General features: G+C 36.3%; 1 long non-coding RNA gene across 4 annotated transcripts; it reads left to right on the top strand.

Moving 5' to 3' along the window:
- Positions 1-13,695: 13,695 nt before the first annotated feature.
- On the top strand, positions 13,696-20,362 carry LOC104244130 (uncharacterized). 4 transcript variants are annotated; one of them, XR_715406.2, is made up of 6 exons: positions 13,696-13,773; positions 14,917-15,285; positions 15,392-15,565; positions 15,932-16,007; positions 16,089-16,181; positions 19,852-20,362. It is a non-coding gene; the product is annotated as an uncharacterized lncRNA (long non-coding RNA). The 4 variants fall into 4 exon arrangements; XR_715404.2 differs by having other exon boundaries at positions 14,894-15,285; XR_715405.2 differs by having other exon boundaries at positions 13,712-13,773; positions 14,905-15,285.
- The last annotated feature ends 3,633 nt before the right edge of the window (positions 20,363-23,995 follow it).

The raw sequence follows: 23,995 nt of genomic DNA, 5'->3' as shown, positions 1-23,995 counted from the left end.
AGGGGTATTTTACTACTTTTCCTCATACTGTTTTGATTTGAAAGCATATCCTTGGTCATTATATTACCTATTTGTTGTTGATTCAGTTTCATTACTCTATTTTTAATATATGGAAAACTGTTTTGGCGAAGTTTTCCCTGATTTTCACTGATATGCCCGAGTAGCCATGAGGTTAATGACTGAGAGAGGTTGAGGACCTAATGGTGAGAATTATATATATAGATATATATATACTGTTTTGATTTGAAAGCATATCTTCGGTCATTATATTACCTGTTTGTTGTTGATTCGGTTTCATTACTCTATTTTTAATATATGGAAAACTGTTTGGGCTATGTTTTCCCTGATTTTCACTGATATGCCCGAGTAATCGTGAGGTTAATGACTGAGAGAGGTTGAGGACCTAATGGTGAGAATTATATATATATATATATATATATATATATATATATATATATATATATATATATATATATATATTATGGATCGGGCTGCACGCCGCAGTGATATTATATATAAATTATGGATCGGGTTGCACGCCGCAGCGATATTTATATGGATCGGGCTGCACACCGCAGCGATATATATTGGATCGGGCTGTGAGCCCCTTCGGAGTCTGTACACCCCCAGTGAGGGTAGTCGACTATAAATTACAGATCGGGCTGCACGTCGCAGCGGTTATTATTATTATTATTATTATATTATAAGATATCTATTGAACCGAAGTGCTGAGTGTGAGTACTGATTGACGAGAGCTGAGTCACGAGTGACTGGGAGGCTGCCCGAGAGGCTATACTTATGAGTGATACCTTGCCCGAGGGGCTTGCTTATGACATTTTGCTGCTTTCATTCTTCTTTTATACTGAGCCTCTATTGAAAAATGCTGAATAAATGTTTTCAAAGGATTTTGAATTGAAACTAGAGTTTTACGAGATACTGGCTATTGAATTGCAGATTTTGACTTGATATTTCTGTTGAGATTTCTTATATGATTTTAAATGCTCGTCACTGCACTCAGACTTTATTGACTTTAGTTACTTATTGAGTTGGCGTACTCACGTTACTCCCTGCACCTTGTGTGCAGATCCAGGTGCTCGAGCATCAAAGTGAGAGCTTCCAGCACTCTCAGAGTCTTATCCGGAGAATCGCAAGGTAGTTGCACGACGTTCGCCTAGTACTGTGATAGGCACCATCATGACCGGAGCATTTGGGGTCGTGAAATCTTCAACATTGTTAATTCTTTATCTTATTTAATTCCTTCCTTATAGCTTCTCTCAACTCATTCATCCATTTTGCCTATATTCTACAGCTAAGAAATTTGGTGCGACAGTTTTTGAATCCAAAGGATCATAATAAACCAGTTCAGGAGGTACTCATATTTTCTTAGTTTGCTAATAGGTCAGTATACCCAAAAAAAAAAAACAGCCGTGAGTTGAAGTTGATCATCTTTTTCTTTTACTCTTGTTTGTTTAGGTAATTGCTGAGATGCTAACGAAAATATTAATTTCCTTTGTTTATATTCTTATTACTACATTAGTTTTACTGGAAGTACATGCTAACGAAACTTAAATAATATTCAGGGTTGGGGAGTGGCTGTTCTTGTTGGAGTACCCCATAAAGAAGTTGTCTTCAAAGACACACCTTATGAACTTGTTGAATGAAAGGGCTCTCAAGGGAAGATTCTCTGAAAACTACAAGTTCTGTACGTTGTTGAGAAGTATATGAACAAGGAACTTGACTTGGAGAAATTCATCACTCATAAACTCTCATTTGCGGAAATCAACAAGGCATTTGATTTAATGTTGAAGGGAGAAGGCCTTCATTGCATCTGCTGATCTGTGTCACTTTAAGAGTACAAAAAGTGACATGGTCGGGGAAAAGCTTCATTGTAACATTAGTTATCAAAAGGATTAGGTTATGCTTTGTTTGGTTATTTGCCTGTACTTTTGAAGCGTGAAAAATAGTATGCTTGGTATAACTATGAGGAAATTTTAACATTCTTGGATCTCTTATTTAATTGCGTCCTTTTCTATTTAGTATTGATAGCTTTACTACATATATATTTACCTAACTGCTTGCATTTTTTTCTTCCGTCACTTGCATTAAAGTAGTGCTTCTATTGGCAAACCTGCTGAAGAAAATAAAATACATGTGATTTACAAATATGAAACATCTTATTTTTTGCAATTTATTAGATGTAACTTCTTATGTACTCTTAAGACTACTGCAGGATTCTATAACTCAATAACTCTGGTAGAAAAATTACTTCTTCCATTAAAGTCAACTCATTTATAATCTGGTACATATCAATTATGTTACCTAAAAATATTGTAAAATTTTACGGCAAATTTAAATGCAGATGTGAGTGACATCTAAAATTTATATTGATAACAATACTAAATAACTGTTGGGCCCGGGCATAGCCCCGGCACACCCTCACTAGTACTTAAATATATGTACAAACTTTATTTAGGACTCAGCTCTTTGCTTAATAACTATGGTAGTTGTCTCATAACGTGAGATGAAATAATATTTTTTAAGAACCTTACTCATACTCCAGTACAAACAGAAAAATATCCTACTATAAGAAGACATGTTAAAACATCAGAGAAAGTATAGTGGACGTATACAAGAAATATATTGTAAAAATTGCAAAAATAATTGTGGAAGCTGCGAAGATAACATGTTGATTAGAAGAAATAGGAAGAGAAATTCAAGAAGAAGAAATAGATATGTACTACACTTCAATAGAAATAGATAAAGAATTTTACAATTTTAAGAGAGGAGTAGAAAAGTTTTAAAAAAAATTCAAATAGGATAGTTAGAATTTTAGATGGATTAGAAATCATAGGAGAAAATCCATTAAAAATTAAAAATAATAATAAAATCGTTTGTAAATTAGACATAATAAATCCATAATATACTATTAAAATAGAAGCACCGGAAACTGTTATCAGAAATATAGTTAAAGTATTTATATAACATATTGGCTTGGTACGACTTAATTGCTTCATGGTCCAAACGATTCCATGTCTATTTTTCCATATTAATGTCGAGTGTTTGATTCTGCCCAAACACACGACTTGCTATTTTTTTTTTTTTGTGCCTTTATTTCTTTCATGTGTTTAAATAATGATGTTGTCTATAAAGATTTAACCGGAGACCTCATATGGAGCAGGGAGAAATTCAAAAATAACCAGATTTATAAGTGGTTATTCAGAAATAGACATAGTTTCAAAAATAATCGAAATGTAGTCACTTTTCAAGTAAAAATAAATCTAAATGAAAACACTATTCAAAATCCGGAAAAATACTCTAGTATAATATACTGGAATTCCAGTATAATATACTAGAGTTCTAGCATAAGTATAAAGATAAATCAAAATGAAAATACTGTTCAAAATCCGGAAAAATACTCTAATATAATATACTGGAATTCCAGTATAATATACCGATCCAGCATAATATACTGGAACTTTTCGCGTGTTGGAGTTCCAGCATAATATGCTGGAAGTTCATATACAAGTGCACCGATCTCCAGTATATTATGATGGAACTTTTCGTGTTGCAGAAAAATAGTGGCTATTTTTCAATGACTTTGCAAACGCTGGCTATTTTTGAATGACCAGTCCGGCAACTGGCTAGCCCGTGCTATTTTTACTATGGAGCAAGGGACATCAAAACCATTAGACCCAGGGGCGGAATCGGGTTCAATTGAACCCATAACTTTCGATTCAGGTCATGAATTTATATGTAAAAATCGACTAATCTTGCAGCAAATATTATATATGAACTCATAACTTTAAAAGAATAATGAGTAAAATATTAAAAATCTAAAGGTTGAACCTATAAAGTTTAAATCCTGAATTCGTCTCTGATTAGACCATGCTGCTAATTAAAAACGAGCTAATAAAATGTCATTGTGAATTTTGATGAAGATAATCATGAATTCATTTCAAAAAGTAACTTCTCAAGGAAAGTTCAATAATGTACTTGAATAGTTTTTAATGATATGATTTAAATGTATTTTATTTATTAAAATGTGACACTACTTACCAAGAGTCATGTGTACCCCACTACATCAAAACTCAAAGAATCTTAGGTTGCAATGATTTGGTGCATCTTTATAAGTGAAGTCGGATTTCTAATCCCATGTCTTGCACGTGGAACAGCCAAATCTCACGTTTCTCTGTAATTGATGCAACAACAACAACGACCCAGTATAATTCCACAAGTGGGGTTTGGGGAGGGTAATATGTACGCAGACCTTACCCCTATCCCGAAGGGTAGAGAGACTATTTCCAGGAGACCATCAGCTCAAAAAGGTAATAGGAGCCGATATATTAGTACCATAAAAATGCATAATAAAATAACAGCAATATAAGAGATATGAAATACAAAATACGAAATACGAAATACGAAATAGATGGCTGGTATAGTAAAACTAGCAGGTAAAGCCCTGCATCAATAGACGACCAATGACATTCTTAGTCTAACTCCTAACTAGGTAGTCTCACTCTATTGTGCTGTAGAAATATTTACAACTTTTCCCTAACCTACAACCTTAATGCTCGACCTCCATAATTCCCTGTCAAGGGTCATGTCCTCAGTAATCCTAAGTCGCGCCATGTAATTGATGCCCACGATTAAAATATCACATCTGTCTTTTTGTTTTTTCCTTTTTTTTTTCTTTCTAGAATTGGAGCTATCCACAGGGTATGTGCATGTTTTGTGTTGTCTCTTGCATTTTAATTAAGTACTTTTCCTTTTTGTTTCTTTCTTTATGTGCTTTATTCTTCAAAACTCCAAGTCTCACACATTGGATCTATATTCTCCTTCTGTCGTCATTGTTAAATTTTATATAGATAAACCTAATTTTTATATTAAAATTAGCAATGTAGCATATAATCAATGAGTTCAACTGATTCTAAACCACTAAAATTGCAAGAGAAAAAAAAAGTTTGAACCTTTAATTCAAAAGTATGATGAGTTTATGGTAAGAACGTTAAGGTTGAACCCGTCAAATGTAAATCTTAAATCTACCTTTTCGTACATTTTTCTATAATCCTGAATACGCTTATGATTACTCACAATTAGAGCCCATTTGGACATAAGAAATTTTTTTCATTTTTTCAAAAAAAAATTCACTTTTTCCGAAATCAGCGTTTGTTCATAAAATTTCTAATTTTCAATTGAAGATACATTTTGGGAATTTTTGAAAATTTGAAAAACTTCAAAAGGTTGTGTTTCAAAATTTTCACTCAAATCACTCACAAAACTTCAAAAACAACCTAAACCCATATTCATGTCCAAACACAACTGTGACGACCCGGCCGGTCGTCTTAAGAATTAATGCCCCGATCCCCTATTAACTGTTTTCCCCAAGTTTATTTCTGCTAATGTGATTTGTCGGGATGCTCGGTTTTGAGTTTTGAGGAGTTTTGGGACACTTAGTCCCTAAATGAGAGCTTAAGTGTTAGAAAGTTGACCGAAGTCGGAACAGTGGGGAGACAGCCTCGGAATGGAAATCTGACGGTTCTGTTAGCTCCGTTAGGTGAATTTGGGGTTGGGAGCGTGTTCGGAATGTGTTTTAGAGGTCCATAGCTAATTTAGGCTTGAAATGCCGAAGTTTGAATTTTTGAAGTTTCCGGTCCGATAGTGAGATTTTGATCCGAGGGTCGGAATGAAATTCCGGAAGTTTCAGTAGTTCTGTCATGTCATTTGGGATGTGTGTGCAAAATTTCAGGTCATTCGGACGAGATTTGATACAGTTTTTGATCGAAAACATAATTTAAGAGTTCTTGCAGTTCTTATGCTTGAATCCTATGTGAAATTGGTGATTTGATGTTGTTATGAGCATTCCGAAGTATTGATCAAGTTTGAGCGATGTCATGGGATGTGTTGGTATAATTGGTTTGAAGTTCCGGAAGTTCCGGGTAGGTTCCGGGATGTTTTAGTGCAAAAATCATAGCTATAGCAGGTCTACAGGGGTTGCAGGCCCCAGAACTCACTCACGCGGTCCACACAAAAATTAGTGTGCCCGCGTTGAGTGCTGTGCGAACCACACAAAAATGGGCACGACCGCGGTAGGCGTCGCGCGGACCGCACAAAGTGGGGCGCGGCCGCGGTGAAGGGCCCTCCCGCTGGTCCTACTTCGGAAGCTCATATCTTTTGATCTACATGGAATTTTGAGGTGATTCAAAAACGAAAGTTGTAGCCCTTCGTGTCTAGTTTCAAGAAAAGTAAAGATATCATAATTTGGATATCTGTAGAAAAAGTTATGGACACAATACTAAAGCCTGTCACTGCAGAGGGAGGCATGTGCGGCCGCAAGTTGCCTTTGCGCGGACCGCACTGGCTTGCGCGGACCACGTGAGTTTTTGTGCGGCCAGCAGTAGCTGGAAACCTGAGGGATACCTATAAATACGAGGTTTTGGGTTTTATTTAATATTTTGACCTAGAGAGCTTGGATTTTGGCGATTTTTCGAAGGTTTTTCAAGAAATTCATCGGGGTAAGTGATTTTAACTCAGATTTGGCTAGAATACATGAATCTAACACTGAATTCATCATTTAATTCGTGATTTGAGAGGGAATTTGGGAAGAAAATTGTGAAACCTTTCAAAAATGTAAAATGATGATTTAAAGGACCAAATAGTGTCGGAATTGTATAATTTTCGTATGGTTAGACTCGTGAGAGTGCGAGGTTTCTGAGAATATAAATTTTTACTGATTCCGAGACGTGGGACCGAGGGGCGTTTTGGTCATTTTCCATAATTTCACGTATTAGCTTTCAATTAAAACATAGGATCATTTGTTTGAGATGATATTTACGATATGCAATTGAATTGATTAGATTTGGGCCATTTGGAGTCGGATACTCGTGGCAAAAGCGTGGTTTCTAGTTGATTTTGAGCCGGTTCGAGGTAAGTGGCTTGTCTAACCTTGTGTGGGGGACCTTTCCCCTTAGGATGTGCTATATTTGATAATTGAAATGCCCTGTACCTGAGGTGACGAGCGCGTACTTGAGCTAATTGTTGAAAATCCGGTTTTTCCTTAAGTATTTCAATTGAGTTCTTTTCTTGTTTTATTCTACTTGTGAATTTAGCATGTTGCTAGTCTAGAAAGGCATGTTTAGTTGACTTAATTGCCTATTTGCTTAAATTGCCTGAATTGCATTACGTGAAGCATGTTAGGCTAGAAGTAAATGTTTACTTGGTACGAAATTAACATTTAATTTAATATTTTTGTGTTGTTGCTCTGTGTTTTAAATTGGGACTACGGGTTAGATTCTCGAGAGATTCCCCCTGCACATTTACTTTGGGATTACGGGTTAGATTTTCGGGAGATCCCCCGCACATATATTGTGGATACCGAGAGATCCTCGGGATACCAAGAGATCCCTAGTACATATTAAGGATACCAAGAGATCCTCGGGATACCAAGAGATCTCTGGCTTATATTGAGGATACCGAGAGATCCTCGGGATACCGAGAGATCCCTAGTACATGTCGAGGATACTAAGAGATCCTCGGGATACTTAGAGATCCCCGGTTACTTTCCTTATGGTTTGCTTTCATCATTGTTTCCATTATTGTACTCTTATTATCCTGCATAGATTCTTACTGTAGGTTCTCAATTGCACTGCTTATCTTATCCTGTCATCTTTATATTTTATATAACCTCAGTAGGGCCCTGACCTTCCTCGTCACTACCCAATCGAGGTTAGGCTTGGCACTTACTGAGTACCGCTGTGGTGTACTCATGCCTCTTCTACGCATGTTTTTTTCATGTGCAGATCCAGGTACCTCTACTCAGGCGCAATATCAGTGAGGAAGGAGGACTACGGAGACTTCGAGGTAGATCTGCTGCGTCCGCAGACCGACGAGTCTCCCTCTTTATTCTATCTTTAGTACTTAATTCTCTTTCCTTCCGTTTGTTAGATATTCTGGAGTTTGGAGCCTCACTATACATTTCTGTAGCCTGTGTTTTCCCGTGAGTTTCCGGGTTTTGGGATTGTTTTAGTCTTGAGATATTGAGTCGTATATGCCGAGCGACATTCAGTACAATTTCCTTTTTAGATAATTAAATATGGTATTCTATTTTTTCGCAATTATTATGTTTCCGCAAGTGTTAGGCTTAACTGGTCACGGAGACTAGGTGTCGTCATGACATGTTCACGATTGATGAACTAGGGTCGTGACAACAACTTTAAATTCAATTACCATTTTTACTTGAAAAATTTTCCTCTATTTTAAAAGTTTACAATTCTTATGTCCAAACGCCCACTTAATCAGTCGCATAAACAAATGGATATTATTTTGATTCCTTTCTTAATTTTTTTTAAAGAAAATTCTCAGGGAAACCCGCAGTCGTTACCCTTCAGGTGTGTTGTGGGTAACCTACTGTAATGACCCGACCGGTCGTTTTGAGTTGTTGCACTTCGCTCGCCAGGTCTCGAGCATGACTAGCCCCGTGTGATGTGTTCATCGCATTCGCGAGGGGACTGTCGCGTTTGCGGTGGTTGAGCTAGTAAAGGTTCGCGTTCGCGAGTGGGTCATCGCGATCGCGTAGAAGGATTTCTGGTTCTGAGGCAAATTGTGCTTCACGAACGCGAGGGAGCTACCGCGTTCGCGAAGGGTTAAACCTGGGCAGTCTGTTTATATTTAAAAAAAACGAGGGTTTAAGTTCAATATCCCAAAAGCCATTGGAGAGCTTGGGAGAAGGTGAAATTTGAGGAGATTTTCAGTTGAGCAATTGGGGTAAGTATTCTTCACTCATATTTGGTTTAATTACATGATTTAGTCTTGAATTTCATCATTTAATTTGAGGAACTAGAGTGGAAATTGGGGGAAAATGGAAGTAAAGTTTGAGAATTCTTTTGGGGATTTGAATGAGCAATTGAGGTCGGATTTTGATTAATTTGTTATTGTTAGACTCGAGGATAAGGATTCTATTGATGTGATTTTTATCGGATTCCAAGACGTGGGCCCGGGGGCCGGGTTTGAGCAATTTCAGGTTTTTTTATGTAAATTTGATATTTTCGAGTGTGCTTTGTTCCCTTAGCATATTTCGATGGTATGAATCTGCTTTTGCTACATTTGGAGCATTCGGAGGCCGAGTCGATAGGCAAAGGCATCGCGGGCTAGAGTCTGGACCGGATTGAGGTGAGTAATGATTGTAAATATTGTCCTGAGGGTATGAAACCCCGAATTTCACATCGTTTTGTTATATTGAGGTGACACACACGCTAGATGACGAGTGTGGGGTCGTGTACTATTGAGGATTTTGACTTAGTCCATCCTGTATGACTATTTTACTGCGTATTTGATTCTGAAAACTGTTTGCTATCATCATGTATTGGGTTGAATGCCATATTTGGGCCCCGTGCCAACTGTTTGGACCCTTAGGGAATTTTTATTGATATTTCATCACTATTTTGATTTTATATCGGTACTTAGTCATGCTATATTCTACCGTTATCATAACTTAGCCATGTTTACTCTGTTTTAACACTTTAAATGATATTTTGGGTTGAGCATCATACTTTAATGTGCCCGAGTGGCTTTTAGAGATTTCTGACTAAGTAGGGCCGAGGGCCTGTGTTGTGAGGTTATTATGGGATCGGGTTGCACGCCGCAGCAGTGTTGTACTGATTTATGATTATAAGGCCGAGGGACTGAGTTGTTATGCCACGAGGTGGCTTGATATGAGGCCGAGAGCTTATTGATTATGCCACGAGATGGCTTAATATTGTGCTTGGGCCGTAAGGGGGCCCTCCCAGAGTCTGTACACCCCCAGTGAGCGCGGGTACCCAGTGTGTTAAGTGATATGGCCCAAGGGGCTGATGTTATTCCATGTTATTGCCCGAGGGGCGGTTCTTGATTTATGTTATGCTCAAGGGGCTGATTACGAGTGATTGTGAAGTAGCCCGAGGGGCTGGTTCTATTGATATTATGCCCGAGGGGCGGTTTATGGTACATGTTTTGCCGAAGAGCTGTTTACGTTTCTATCATATTTACTCACTGTCTTATCACTCGTTTGAAACTATTGAAAATTATCTTTAAAAGGTTTTTACCGAAACTGAGCATGATTTACGAAGTAAATGATTTCTGTATTGTGTTGGAAATATCTTGTATTTGTTGTAGCGTTTTGACGTGGTTTATACTACTCAGCTTTTATTTACCTTTATTACTCACTGAGTTGGAGTACTCACATTACTCCGTGCACCTTGTGTGCAGATTCGGGTATTTCTGAACTCGATAACGGGTGTTGATTGCTCGGAGGCAGGGTCATCGGAGTTTAGCAAGGTAGTTTCCCGACGTTCGCAGCACTGCTTTTCTCCCTCTTGTTTTTGTTAGACTGTATTCAATACACTTTCAGACTTTTTTCTTGTATTCAGACCTTAGTAGATGCTCGTGACTTGTGACACCCTGATGTCGGGCTTGTATATTATTTCCGCACTGTTCAATTAGACTTACATTTTGAGATATTTGATTTATTAAAAGCTTAAAAATGAATTATTATTGATTAAATGGTTAACTCGGGAGTTGTGTCGGCTGGCCTAGTTTCACGATAGGCGCCATCACGACCGGGTCGGTTTTAGGGTCGTGACAAGTTGGTATCAGAGCCTAGGTTACATAGGTCTCACGAGTCATGAACAGGTTTAGCAGAGTCTCGCGGATCGGTATGGAGACGTCTGTGCTTATCCTCGAAATGCTGCAGAACCTTTAGGAAGAACTTTACATTCTTGAACTCTTATCGTGCGTCCTTGATTCAACTTGAAATGTAACTCTTTGAATTCCTTCCACGCGTTCATATGTGTGCATGAGCGCTCGGTATCAGATATGCGTCGATGGCTTGTGATTCCCTGATCAAGGGGCGAGATGTGATCTCTGTGTGTTGATGTTGGGTCATTCTGGAAGACTTGAGGCCGGGTTTTGCCTATAGCTTGAGCACTGAGGCGTTGATTGTGTGAGCACGTACTTTTGGATTTGTATGTCCGATAGTGTCCCGATTGGTGGGAGTGATGAATGGATATTTACGTGATGAGTATGATACTGTGATGTGACTGCGAGATATGTTGTTTGCCAAGGATACAAGTAATTTCTTTTTCCTTCTTTTTTTGGTGGTCAACTGAAAGACATATCTATTTTGAAGAATTTCCTATATATGTAAAAGACTAATTAATGGCCTCATTTAGATCAAATGAATTAGATTACTTAGATTAGGATTTAGAATACACCTGAATCACAAAATTCACAGAAAACAATCACTATGAGTAATTTTATACTATGGACAACGTTGAAATCTTTATACGCAAATGGTAAAATCAAAGAATTTGATTTTATCCCCAAAATTTTTGATGTGCATCTGGTAGGAAATTTCTCCCAAGACAAGAGGAGGAAGGGGGTAAATTAGGGGGGAGAAAGAAAAGAAGGGAGAGTAGGGGAGGACGACAATTGGGGAAAAGAACACAGGGGGTGAAGGGAATTTTGCTGGGGGATGGGGAAGTGGGCCTGATTTATTTTCTTTCTTTTTAATTTGTATTTTTTTTTAGTTCTAGATTTTTTTAAAACAAAATTATTGTAGTCACGTGCGTAATTTTCGTGACTTGCACACACTTTGTCCACATCATCTCTGTCACTGCCATATCTGCATGGTCAACGGTCAAATAGGTTTATTAGTTATTGGATATGTGAGTTTGAGTGTTCAAATGGGAATACTGTAAGTTTGTATATCGGCTTTAAAATCCAGCACAAGTTTAAGTGGCCAGAAAGTCATTATGCCAAAAATAAATTTAAATATTTATTATAAAAATTAATTATTTTTCTTTTTATTTAATTAGAATATAAAATACAAAGTAAAAGTATATATTAAAAGTTTAATCAATATAAGATGTAGTTATCCAAAGCAACAATATTAGGTATTAGATATTACTTATAGTTTATATGATAATTTAAATATATTAAAATATAATAATTTAATATAAATTAAAAATCTGCTTCATTACTCCTGTATAAAAGGAAGATATCCATTTACATTGGAGAGACTATTTCAAAGAATAATAGGAGAAGGAGAATAAAATAAATAAATAAATAAATAAAAAGAATGGTAGAAACAAAAAAAGTTAAATTAATGAATTTTATGCTTCTGCTTCTTGGGACTGAAGCTAAAATTTGTAGATTCTTCTCAAAAGTAGAAAAAAACGCTTCTATTGCTGCTCAAAAGGACTTTTTTATTTTGGCCAAGCACGTCAAATATTAAAAAAAAAAATCTGATAAAAAAGGTACTTTTGGCCTCCTAGAAGCTTGGCCAAACAGGCTCTAATTAAGCCAACCCTTGCGAGCATTCCTTTTTTTTAGAATCTTACGAAAATGTCCCAAATAAGTCCTAACTTACCAACTCTAGTAATTAATTATAAACTTACTAAAACTAGCCAAGCACATACAAAAATAGAAAATCCAAATAAATAAGGATTTTTTCTTTCCAAGAATCACACGCAAAGATCTCCTTCTATATTTTTAAGTGTGATCCGCAACATTAGATGCAAGACAGAAAGAAGATTTTATGGATGAGGTAGCAAATAAGGTGATGAAATTCCAAAAAATATATATATAGAAGTTTCAAAAAATCTAAGCAAAAAGGGATCTTTTTCAATGGGTATTATTGAAGGTCATTCAAAATATATAGATGAGTCAATATACAAAAGTTGAGGAGGATTGGGGGTGATTTGGACTGATTTGGTATCAAAATCCGTAGTTAAAATCGAGTGCAAAAAATTCTTTTGCGACACATCTATCAAACATGTATCACGCATGTATCTCATACATAGTTATACATGTGATACATATTTGATACAAATGTGATACATATGTATGGTGGTGGCAAAATGGTTAAAAGAAAACTGTTAACCACCCATATTAGCCACTAAAAAATGAGTTGAATAATGAACTTTTTAAAAACGGATCAAATATGGATAAATTATTCATTTAGAAAATGGATAACTAATGAGTTTAACTTTTATATTTGTAAAGCTTCAAATTGGAGGTTCCTCAAGTTTGGGACACTTGGAATTCTCCCAAAAGTTATCATATTCAAGAAACCATAGATAATATGGATATTTATATTATCCGGCGGTTAACTCATTTTTTAGCCGTATTAAATATAGATCGGGATAATTTATTCATTTTTCATTACCTGTTTTTGACCCGTCCCATATCCGATCAGACCCGCCCGTTTGCCACCCCTACATATGTGATACACAGTATGATACACATATTATCTTTTTCCATATTCATTTTCTACTTGAAATTTTCAATTCAAACCACCCACTCAAAACTCTACCTATTCATCTCAAAATTGAGGTTTAAACTTTTTAAGGTGTATCAAATCTGTTCCAATAATATTCATTCAAATAAAAATAAAAAATTGATATTTTTTATTATAAATAACTAATTGGCTAATATTTTATGAATTGGCTAACTTTTATACTACTAGCTTACATGGGTTGACGGTAACTTTCTTTTATTATTTTTTTTATTTTTTATTTTTTATTTTTTATCCTCACTTCTTTCCTATCGTACGACCTTAGTTCAATACGTATAGAGTCAAAAGGGAAGGATCTAGGCTCTTGACATGCGTCACTCTCTCCCCACTTCCGTATATATACATAAAAATCAGTGCTCTTCCCAGCCATTATTTTTTCTCACTGAACAGTTTGTTATCTCCTCTGACTTCTTCAAATCCGTCCCGAATTCAACTCTCTATCCAAGGTAAATTTATCTGTCATCATCATCTTTATTCATTTGTGTTTATTAATACGTAAATACTCCGAATGTGATCGAGAATTTCATGCATTTCTTCAACTTCTCTGGCATTAATGATGATCCAATTCTAGAAAAATGCTAGTAGAATTGTTAGAAATAATGATACGGGCGGTTGGTCATGTTTATTTTCTTTCCAAATTCGATAATTAAATGAATGGAATGAATAGCAAATCTTGACTGTTGAAAGAAGCATAGCAGAGATGCGGACATTAAGAGACTTTAAGATATAGATAAAACTACGAATGACCATATTCGTTAGAAAATATAGAGAATCTCTAGTACTTTTTAATTTATTTTTATTTTGTATGATGTTGGCCCAAGATGAATTTAAATGGAGAAAGATGGTCAGTAGGATTCATATAGCTGACTCTAGTTTGTCTGTGACTGAGGTGTTGTTGTTTTTGTTGTTGTTGCCTTTGTGTAATATTGGATTGAGATACCATGAGTGGAGTGACATGGATAGCGGAGATTCATAGAGTCGACCCCAACTTGTTTGAGCCTGATGCATAGTAGTTGTTGTTGTAAAAGAAACCGGTAATCTTGTGTAGCGTTTCATCGTTTCTTATTTCATTCAGTTATTTTCTGATAATCGAAATGGCACGTTCTGCATCAGCTACGCAGTGATTATTGAATGAAAGGAACTGAATTTTTTTAGTGTGTGTATTTTGTATAAGTAATTACATGTCTATGTAGGGGAGGAGGATGATCCCTATAGATTTGCCGAGAATCAAATTCTAGGGGATACATGCGAATGCATGAAGTATCTTAAACATTTATTACTTTCTGCTTTTGCAAAATCTATCATCAATTAGCAATATGGCAACCTTAAACTTTAGATTGTAAAGAAAATGTATGCTTATTTTTTTCAAACATTGACAAGGTTTTTATGCAGGTTACATAATCGATTATTAACTTCTGTTGTTTCTTATCTACTGCTTACTCAAATTGTCACATACAAGGATCTATGATCATTATGCTTTAATATACTAAATTGGTGTTTTATTCTTTGTAAAAACTGTATCTCTATTTTATAGATGATGTTCTGAAGTTCTAATCTGGAATTCAGAGGTAAATTAGAAAAATATGCAGGGAGAAGGAGATGGTAGAGACAATTCTAACAACTCCAGTAGTCCGTTTGATAGACTTCGAGGCATGATGTCCCGGATTTTTGGAAGAAAAGATCCATCTGATGACTCCTCCGTGACTTTTCCCCCTGACAACTCGTCAGAGTCGTCCATGTTATCTCATAGAACTCCACCAGCTGATTCAAAGCCAGCTGATAAATCAAAGGGGCCGGTCATTATAGAGCTAGATACGGATGATGAGGGAGATGTAGGGAGAGAAGCAGAAGAGGAAAATTGTGGTGTTAATGGTTCCAGAATGAGTAAAAAAAAGCTCAAACTAATGCTTATAGTAACGCAAATCTACTCGTTGAGCACCCTGATGACCAACCTGATGGTAAGTGTTAGTTCTAGTTTGTTTCCTTTGTCCCTGAGTTGTATGTTTTTGTCGATAATTTTTATAGCATTCTAATTGGTGCGAATGCACTGTGCTTATGTAGCAGATCATAACAAGAGCAAAAGCATAAGCAAAGACGTGGCTCATAGGTTGAAAGCGAAGAAAAATGAAGGAGCAAAAGCCCAGACTCAAGAGTGTTAGCTATTGAAGAGTAACATATGGTGGGATAAATGGGTCATATTACACTGCCACTACCACACGTAGGACGGGAAGCGATGGAGTATGTTGTCCTTTAGTTTTAACTTAAAGGCATAGTTCTTCCTCGTTTAGTATGTTGTCCTTCAGTATCTAACTATCTGTATGTTTAGTATTCATGTGCACACGCTAAAAGGTCATTCTGTCTCATCTAAACTTCCGGAATTTACAGGACTTCCCACCACTTTGTCCCTGTGGTGGGAAAAGAGATTCAGAGCTTGATAACTGCAACCACATTGTTTTGCTCTTAATAGCATAGTCGAATGATGTTCACTGAGTTTTGACCGAATCTATTTTTCTCTGTTAACATTTGATTTCCAACTTTTGGCAATAGCAACATAATTGGTAAAATACAAGCCATAAGTGTCTTATTCATTCTTGCCACTTGCAGGGACACTCACTCACAAGGAAGCTTGATTCTGAGGGCAAGGTGAACTCAGTGCAGACTTTGCATAATATAGAAGAAGGTAGTATACCTAGATGTTCGGTTTTTAGGTCTAACTGAACAGTGGATTAAATGTCATGTAATTTTACTTATTATCGTCCAGATGAATTAGCTAGATTTGAACAGACTTGGAAAGGGAATGCTGATAAGCATCTGCCCGGTTGGAACAATGGGTTTGATCTTCATGCAAATGCAGGTTAGACTGAAATATATGCCTTCCTCTATTCTTGTTAAAGAGTTTATTGGTATGTATGTTGATGGGCTCCATTTGTTTGTACCCTACGTTTTTGTCAGAGTTGGATTTTCCCCTACCTATGTGTATCTTATAGCTGTTAGACACTAAATGACCTTATTTGACGAGGATGTTCTCCATGCAGATAGGCCAAATAAGTTTTATTCATTAGGTAGTGATAGTACAGACTTATTTCAAATTGACCAAACACATTTTAAGGAAAGACACAGATTAAGATAGGTCATTCTTCCTGCATATATGCTCAATTTCTCCGCAAATAAATAATACTTTAAGAATCATTTCGACATTGTAGAAATAACTTGTATTGAACTAATTGTAGACAATAACGGCTCCTCTTTTGGAGTTTTATGCTACTCGGAATTAGATAAGTTTAAGCTACATGAAATAAGTATTGTTATTAGGGGAAATTACCTAAGTACGGAGATTATTAATTGTGACAGAATTAAGAATGTTCTATACTATTAATCTGGATGTATCCTAATATGTTATGACATAAATATTCTCAACTTCAAACCAACTTTTCCAAAGTCAAGGTAATGAAGCAACTTCAGTTTGCAAATTATAACTTAAAAGTCAAGTTGAATATGCAAGAAATGATAACTTGGCAATGCCCTGACACAAAAACAACTAGTTTGTGACACCAAAGTGAAGCTGTGAAACATGGCTGTATTTGAGGACATGCTGCTGCCGGCCTAACTAGAGCTATGAACAAAAACAAGTACTGCCAGCTTGGCGCCTTGGCCAAGTCCTGGCTATTCATGACGTTGACTTGGTAGAGATGTAACACTGATATATGATGCTGACTAGAGATGTTGACTTGTTGTGATGATGATATGTCAGTTAACTGGGATGGCTGTCGACTTGACAAGATTATAGATGTGGACTAATAATATCACTCCTGGACTAATGTGAACATCGAAACGTGACACATGGTACCAAAACAATGTTGAAAGTGATAGTAGGAAAGAATGATGCACCCGAACTGGTTACAGATAGGAGATAAGAGTAGTGAAATTATGAAAAGAATGAAAAACTTTGTCGATACAGGTGTAAGACCATCCACCGTAGGGTGAAGTTATTTATGTCACTACCAAGATCCAAAAGGCTCTAATACTATGTGAAATAGGTGGAAAGAAGAGAGATCTTGTATTGAATTGATTGTAGATGATATTTAAGCAGTTCCATATAAAGGAGTTTAGGCTACTAGAAGTAAGACAAGTTTGGATTACATGATATAAGGAGAGTCACTAAATAAGAAGAATAACCAAACATAAATATTTCTAAATCCGACAGAATTTGGAAGAATACTATATGCTATATTAAGCTAAATATCTTCTAACATTTTACTTCATTTATTCTCTCAATTTTCAGTAGTTATAAGGATATTCGTGTGAGAACAAAAGATGTTATCCCTCAAATTAAGTTACTTTAGGTTATTTAAAAGGAACACACTTTAAATAATGTGGTTAATGTTCCACGGCAAGTTACTGCAGGTAGGCTTGCTAGCTGGGATGTACGGGTAGATCTCTTGTGCTCTCTGTCAAACTCAACATGAATGTAGAGATCACTTATATGGAAATTATAGATTTACTAAAGCTTTAGGTTTGGACGAAGAGTCAACCCTTTTCAGCAGCTACATGTTAGCAGCAAATACAATGGGCTGTCAAGAGTGCCAAGGGCAGATCGCAATCAGCTCAAGTCTTTAGAATGATTTATGTAGAAGTCAGTCATGCTGTTTGGATGGAAAGAAACCAAAGGATATTTGAAGGAATCAGTAGAGAAGTAGTCAGTATTACTAGAAACATTGCTTATCTATGTACTGTTAGAGCTTCCCCAGGGATTAGAAGTCTGGTGCAATCGTGGAGTTTTACTGTAGTGCTGATTGATAGATGCGTTTCCTTTCTGTGTAACTAATTTATTGATTGGGAGATATCCTCCCTAGGAGGTGAGCTCTCAATCCATCAAGTACAGGCAGAGTGCTTTAGTTTTACTAGTTCTTGTCGTTTTGGATGGCTGGTTGTGTTAGTTCAGCTTGGTTTTGTAAATTCCGTACTTGGTGATCAATTAAAAATTTAATTACCAAAAAAAAAAAAAAACGAAACCCCTTTTAAGAGTAAAAGATCCTTGGCAAGGTATGATTATAATTTATAAGTTATATTTAGCACGACTTTTGTTTAGTGGCAGTTTATTTTTAGTAAAAAGTTTTGCAGGTTTTATTGTGGTCCTAAACTAGAAATTAGTTCAATAGTAAGATCCATTTTGGAAATTGACTTGTTTTGAATATTTGTGTCTCGCTAAGATTCTAGAAGCCAGTCATGGTTGCTTCCTTCAGTGCTAGAACTGGCAGAAAATACTGTAGGAATATCTGCTGGTAATCTCTTGTTGATTCCAAGTACTTAGGTTCGACACTTTGCTCATGATTTGACAACATAATGGAGTGGAAAGCATTAAGCAAACATTTGTTGCCCATATTCATTCTTAGTTATGACAAGTCAAATCATCTATACAAAATTGCTTAGGTTTATGTAGTATCAGAAGTGGAAAAGCAAAAGAGGGTAAGAAATGAGAGAGGGGAGAAGAAAGAAGGGGGGGGGGGGGGAGATTGGAGAAAGGAGGGGATAAGGGAGACGGGTTAATAGTTCCAATGAACAATCAGAACTTTTGACAAGAGTGTTAGATTAAACATATTTCTTGCTAAGAGATAATGTTATTTCTAGTTAACATGTATGACTATTTCTAATTGAAAGATAAAGATAAATACTTGTAGAAAAAAGGATGGACATTATGAAACATGGCCAAGTGATAATGGTATCTTGTATGATCTACATCGTCTTGGATTGACAATGTCCAAATGGAATTCCAAGCTTTATAGGACACGTAGATTGTATATATCTAAAATCTACTATGCACTTTAAATATTGTATATAAAATTGTAAAGCAATAGGTTAAAACAATGGGTGGATTGACTCAAGATGTATATAAATTGTCTTTGGGTGCTCTTTTACACCGAATGTGAGATCTTATATATCTCAACAACCTTCTGCACCATAGGCCACTTGTATATCCCAACATGCTTCTGCATGTGTAATTCGATCTTTGTGATTCATACATAGACTTGAATGCAAATTTAGGAATATGACACAGGCTTATCAAAAGTTGACTCTGATACTAATGCAGAAGAACTTAAGTATCGAACCCAAAATATTAATCTAGTATGAACGAATGACACAATAACTTTATAAGCCTTTTAGATGTTCTTTACATCTAGTGCGAGACACTTAACACGTATATGGTCGTACTAAGGTGACCTAACATATGCAAGGGTTTGAGATGCTCTTGACTTGCTTGCTCCTTTTGTTGTTTTCTCATCTCACCATATTGGACATATAGTTCTATAAATGGGGACAATATCGAACACGTAACATGCCTGTGTAGTAAAACTTACTAGCATGTAATAATGATCTTTGTTTTGAGGAAAGAGCTGGCTCAGGAAATAATCTACAAAAAGATCCGTGCCCTTTTAAAACATGGTTTTTCGGCCCCAGGGTTGTTGCCACTTTCATCCTAATCTATATCCAATACTCATGCATACTTTGCATTGTGCATTTTGCAGGAACAAGTAATCATTCGTTAACGAACTGGAATCCTGGGTTTGGAAATCCATTTGGAGGTCTGAGACCAAATAGCAATAACCAGCCGGAGCCTTCACGTGGAAGACCAAAGAAGATTGTCACAATCAACATAGAGTAAATGTCCATGCTGATCATTTGCTTAGATGCAGAATGTTCTCCACGACATTTCAACAGCTTGAGCCATGTCTTATTGCAGGAGAGAATCAATAGCAGTTAGTGTTACCTTTCTGGGAAGGAAATGTGTTGTTCTCGACGCCAGTCCCCCATTTAGGAATTTCTTCTTGTCATGATATTATATCAGTAGTTATAGTTCACTATCGACTGAGAGAGTAATAAGGCAATTTAGCAAAATGTTTAGCTTTTATCCACTGACATTGTAAGATCAGTGGCGGATCCAGGATTTTAATTCTATGGGTTCAGCCTTTACGAATTCTTAGTATTGAACTTATTATATTTTTAAAGTTATGGGTTCATACCCATTATATGTTTCAATTTTACTGAATTTTTATACTAAATATATACTCCGTATCGAAAATACCAGGTTCAGATGAACTCGGTACTATAACACTACTAGGGGTGGCAAATGGGCGGGTTGGGCTGAATTTGGGCGGGTCAAGATGGGTTCAGTCAATAAATGGGTTATTGCCCAACCCAGCCCAAAGTGTACTTGGGCTAAGATGGGTTAAACAATGGGTCATAACCCAACCCGTCCAACTTGACTCATTTTTTAGAACCATGCTCATCTTGCATAAAAAAATCTTTTACCTTAAAATGTGTAAGTTGAAATTTTTTTTGGGGGGAGGGAGGGTGGATGGGTGGTACAGAAAAAATAACAGAAAATCAAAAATTCAAAAAAAGTAATTTGAGAGGGGGGGGGGGGAGGGGGTGGTGCAGAAAAAAAAAACAGAAAATTGAAAAGACAAAAAAAAAGTTAAAAAAAAATTGAGGGGAGGGGGTTTTTGGGGGAAGAGGGTGAGTGGATGGTGCAGAAAAACAAAAGAACATAAAATTGAAAAAAAAATAAAAAAAATTGGGGCAACTAAATAAATTTCTATATAAGTTAGGTTGAAATACCTTTTGTTTTGGATGAGTTTCATGAGTTGTATTTGGGCCACTTAATGGGTCAGAATGAGCTATAAAATATAATGGGAGAAATTCAAAAATAGCCAGATTTACAACTGGTCGTTCAAAAATAGTCCAGTTTCAAAAGTAATCGAAATTTAGCCATTTTTCATGTAAAGATAAATATGAGCGAAAATACTGTTCAAAACCAGGAAAATACGCCAGTATATTATACTGGAGTTCCAGCATAAGTATACATAAACTCCATCATATTATACTGGAGTTCCAGGATAAGTATGCTGGAACTCCAGCATAATATGATGGAGTTCCAGCATAAGTACACTAGAACTCCAACATAATATACTGGAGTTCCAGCAAGTATAATTGTCCAGTATAATATACTGGAGTTTGGAGCACCGGTGCTCCAGTCTCCAGTATATTATACTGGAGTCATCAAAGTATACCGGCCCAGCATAATATGCTGGAGTTCATATATAGGTGATCGAACTCCAGTATATTATGCTGGACCGGTCTCTGTTGCAGCAAAATAGTGGCTATTTTTCATTGACTTCTTAAACGCTGGCTATTTTTGAATGACCAGTCCGAAAACTGGCTATACCGTGCTATTTTTTACAATATAATGGGTTAACTTGGGCTCAGCTCAAATTGACCCATGAGCTAAAATGTTTGTAACCCAACCCATTAATCTCTGAGCGAGTTGGGCGAGTTAAATGAGTTTGGGCTCAAATTACCACCCCTAAACACTACATACGCCTCTATGTAAGATAACATTCACTTGAAAAATTAATGCAGGTAACCATCCTGAAAGGTGGAATTAGTGACCTATAGACTAATGAAAGAATCGCCTCAAGCCAGAAACCAACGGAAGTTTATGAATGAAATAACTGTAATAAAACAATAAAAGTAGAAGAACAATATTGTAGAGAAAGAGAGAGAGGAAATTTCTATTAAATTTTGGGATGATTTACAATGGGGTAAGACCCCTCTATTTATAGAAGAAAAATGACTTAGCCACAAAGTAAAACTCTCTACAAGATAGACATTCACTCTAAATAGAATTCTATTCATAACACTCCCCCTTGAATGTCTACTCGATAAGTAATATGCCTCATTAAAACCTTAACTAAAATAAAACCCAATGGGGAAAAAATTCTAGAAAAGGAAAAAGAGTACACATGTTTAATAATATGCCTTTTGGTTGCCTCGTTAAAAACCTTTTAAGGAAAACCCAGTGGGACAAAACCTTGTAAGGGAAAAAGAGTGCAACGCGCATTAACTCCCCCTGATGAAAGCATCAATTCACATCCTTGAGCCTTCGCATCCCGATCTTGTACACTAGCTTCTTGAAGGTTGACGTTGGTAGAGATTTTGTGAACAAATCAGCCATATTATCACTTGAACGAATCTGTTGCACATTGATATCACCATTCTTTTGAAGATCATGTGTGAAAAATAACTTTGGTGAAATGTGCTTTGTTCTATCTCCTTTTATGAATCCTCCCTTCAATTGAGCTATGCATGCTGCATTGTCTTCATACAAAATCATGGATAGTTTGTCACATTTCAAACCACATTTGTCTCGAATAAGATGTATTATAGACCTCAACCACACACACTCTCGACTTGCTTCATGAATAGCAATTATCTCAGCATGATTAGATGAAGTAGCTACAATTGATTGCTTAGTCGATCGTCAAGATATGGCAGTACCTCCACAAGTAAATACATAACCTGTTTGAGACCGAGCCTTGTGTGGGTCAGATAAATACCCAACATCAGCATAACCAACCAGATCGGGACTGGAATTGTTGCTATAAAATAAGCCCATATCGGTAGTCCCTTTTAGATACCGCAATATGTGTTTGATTCCATTCCAATGTCTCCTTGTAGGAGCAGAGCTATATCTTGGTAAGACATTAACTGAAAAAGTTATGTCAGGCCTTGTAGTATTAGCAAGATACATTAGTGCACCAATTGCACTAAGATATGGTACTTCATGACCAAGTAGCTCTTCATTCTCTTCTTGAGGCCGGAATGGATCCTTATTCACATCAAGTGATCGAACAACCATCGGAGTACTTAATGGATGTGCTCCATCCATGTAAAACCGTTTCAATACCTTTTCTATGTAGGCAGATTGATGAACAAAAATTCTGTTTGCCAAATGTTCAATTTGCAAACCAAGACATAATTTTGTCTTTCCGAGATCTTTCATCTCGAATTCCTTCTTTAAATAATCAATTGCCTTTCGGAGTTCTATAGGAGTTCCTATAAGGTTTATGTCATCAACATATACGGCAAGTACAACAAATTCCGATGTTGTTTTCTTTATAAAAACACATGGGCAAATGACATCATTTATATAGCCTTCCTTTAATAAATACTCACTAAGACGATTATACCATATTCGTCCTGATTGCTTTAGACCATACAAAGATCTTTGCAATTTGATTGAAAACATTTCCGGGACTTTGAATTATGTGCGTTTGGCATTTTAAATCCATCGGGAATTTTTATGTATATCTCATTATCAAGTGAGCCATAAAGGTAGGCGGTAACCACATCCATTAAATGCATGTCAAGCTTTTCATGGACAACAAAACTAATGAGATAACAGAAAGTTATAGCATCCATAATGGGTGAATATGTCTCTTCATAATCGACATCAGGCCTTTGTGAAAATCCTTGTGCAACAAGGCGTGCCTTATATCTTTGTACCTCATTTTTCTCATTTCTCTTGCGTACAAAGACCCATTTATAGCCAATAGGCTTAACACCATTAGGTGTTTGGACTACAGGCCCAAAAACTTCATGTTTTGCAAGTGAATTCAACTCTGATTGGATTGCTTCTTGCCATTTTGGCCAATCAAGTCTTTGTCGATATTATCCAACAGATTGAGTTCAAGATCCTCACTTTCTTGCATAATGCTAGATGCAACATTATATGCAAAGACATAATCCACCACTATATCCACTTGATTCAAATTTGTCTCAATACCGATTGGATTTATTGATTGTTCCTTATTTTCTTGAGTCTCGGGC

Source organism: Nicotiana sylvestris, chromosome 8 (assembly GCF_000393655.2).
Source record: "Nicotiana sylvestris chromosome 8, ASM39365v2, whole genome shotgun sequence".
Lineage (NCBI taxonomy): Eukaryota > Viridiplantae > Streptophyta > Magnoliopsida > Solanales > Solanaceae > Nicotiana > Nicotiana sylvestris.
The sequence above is the reverse complement of the archived record's forward strand: the minus strand, read 5'-3'. Positions and strand labels throughout refer to the sequence as shown.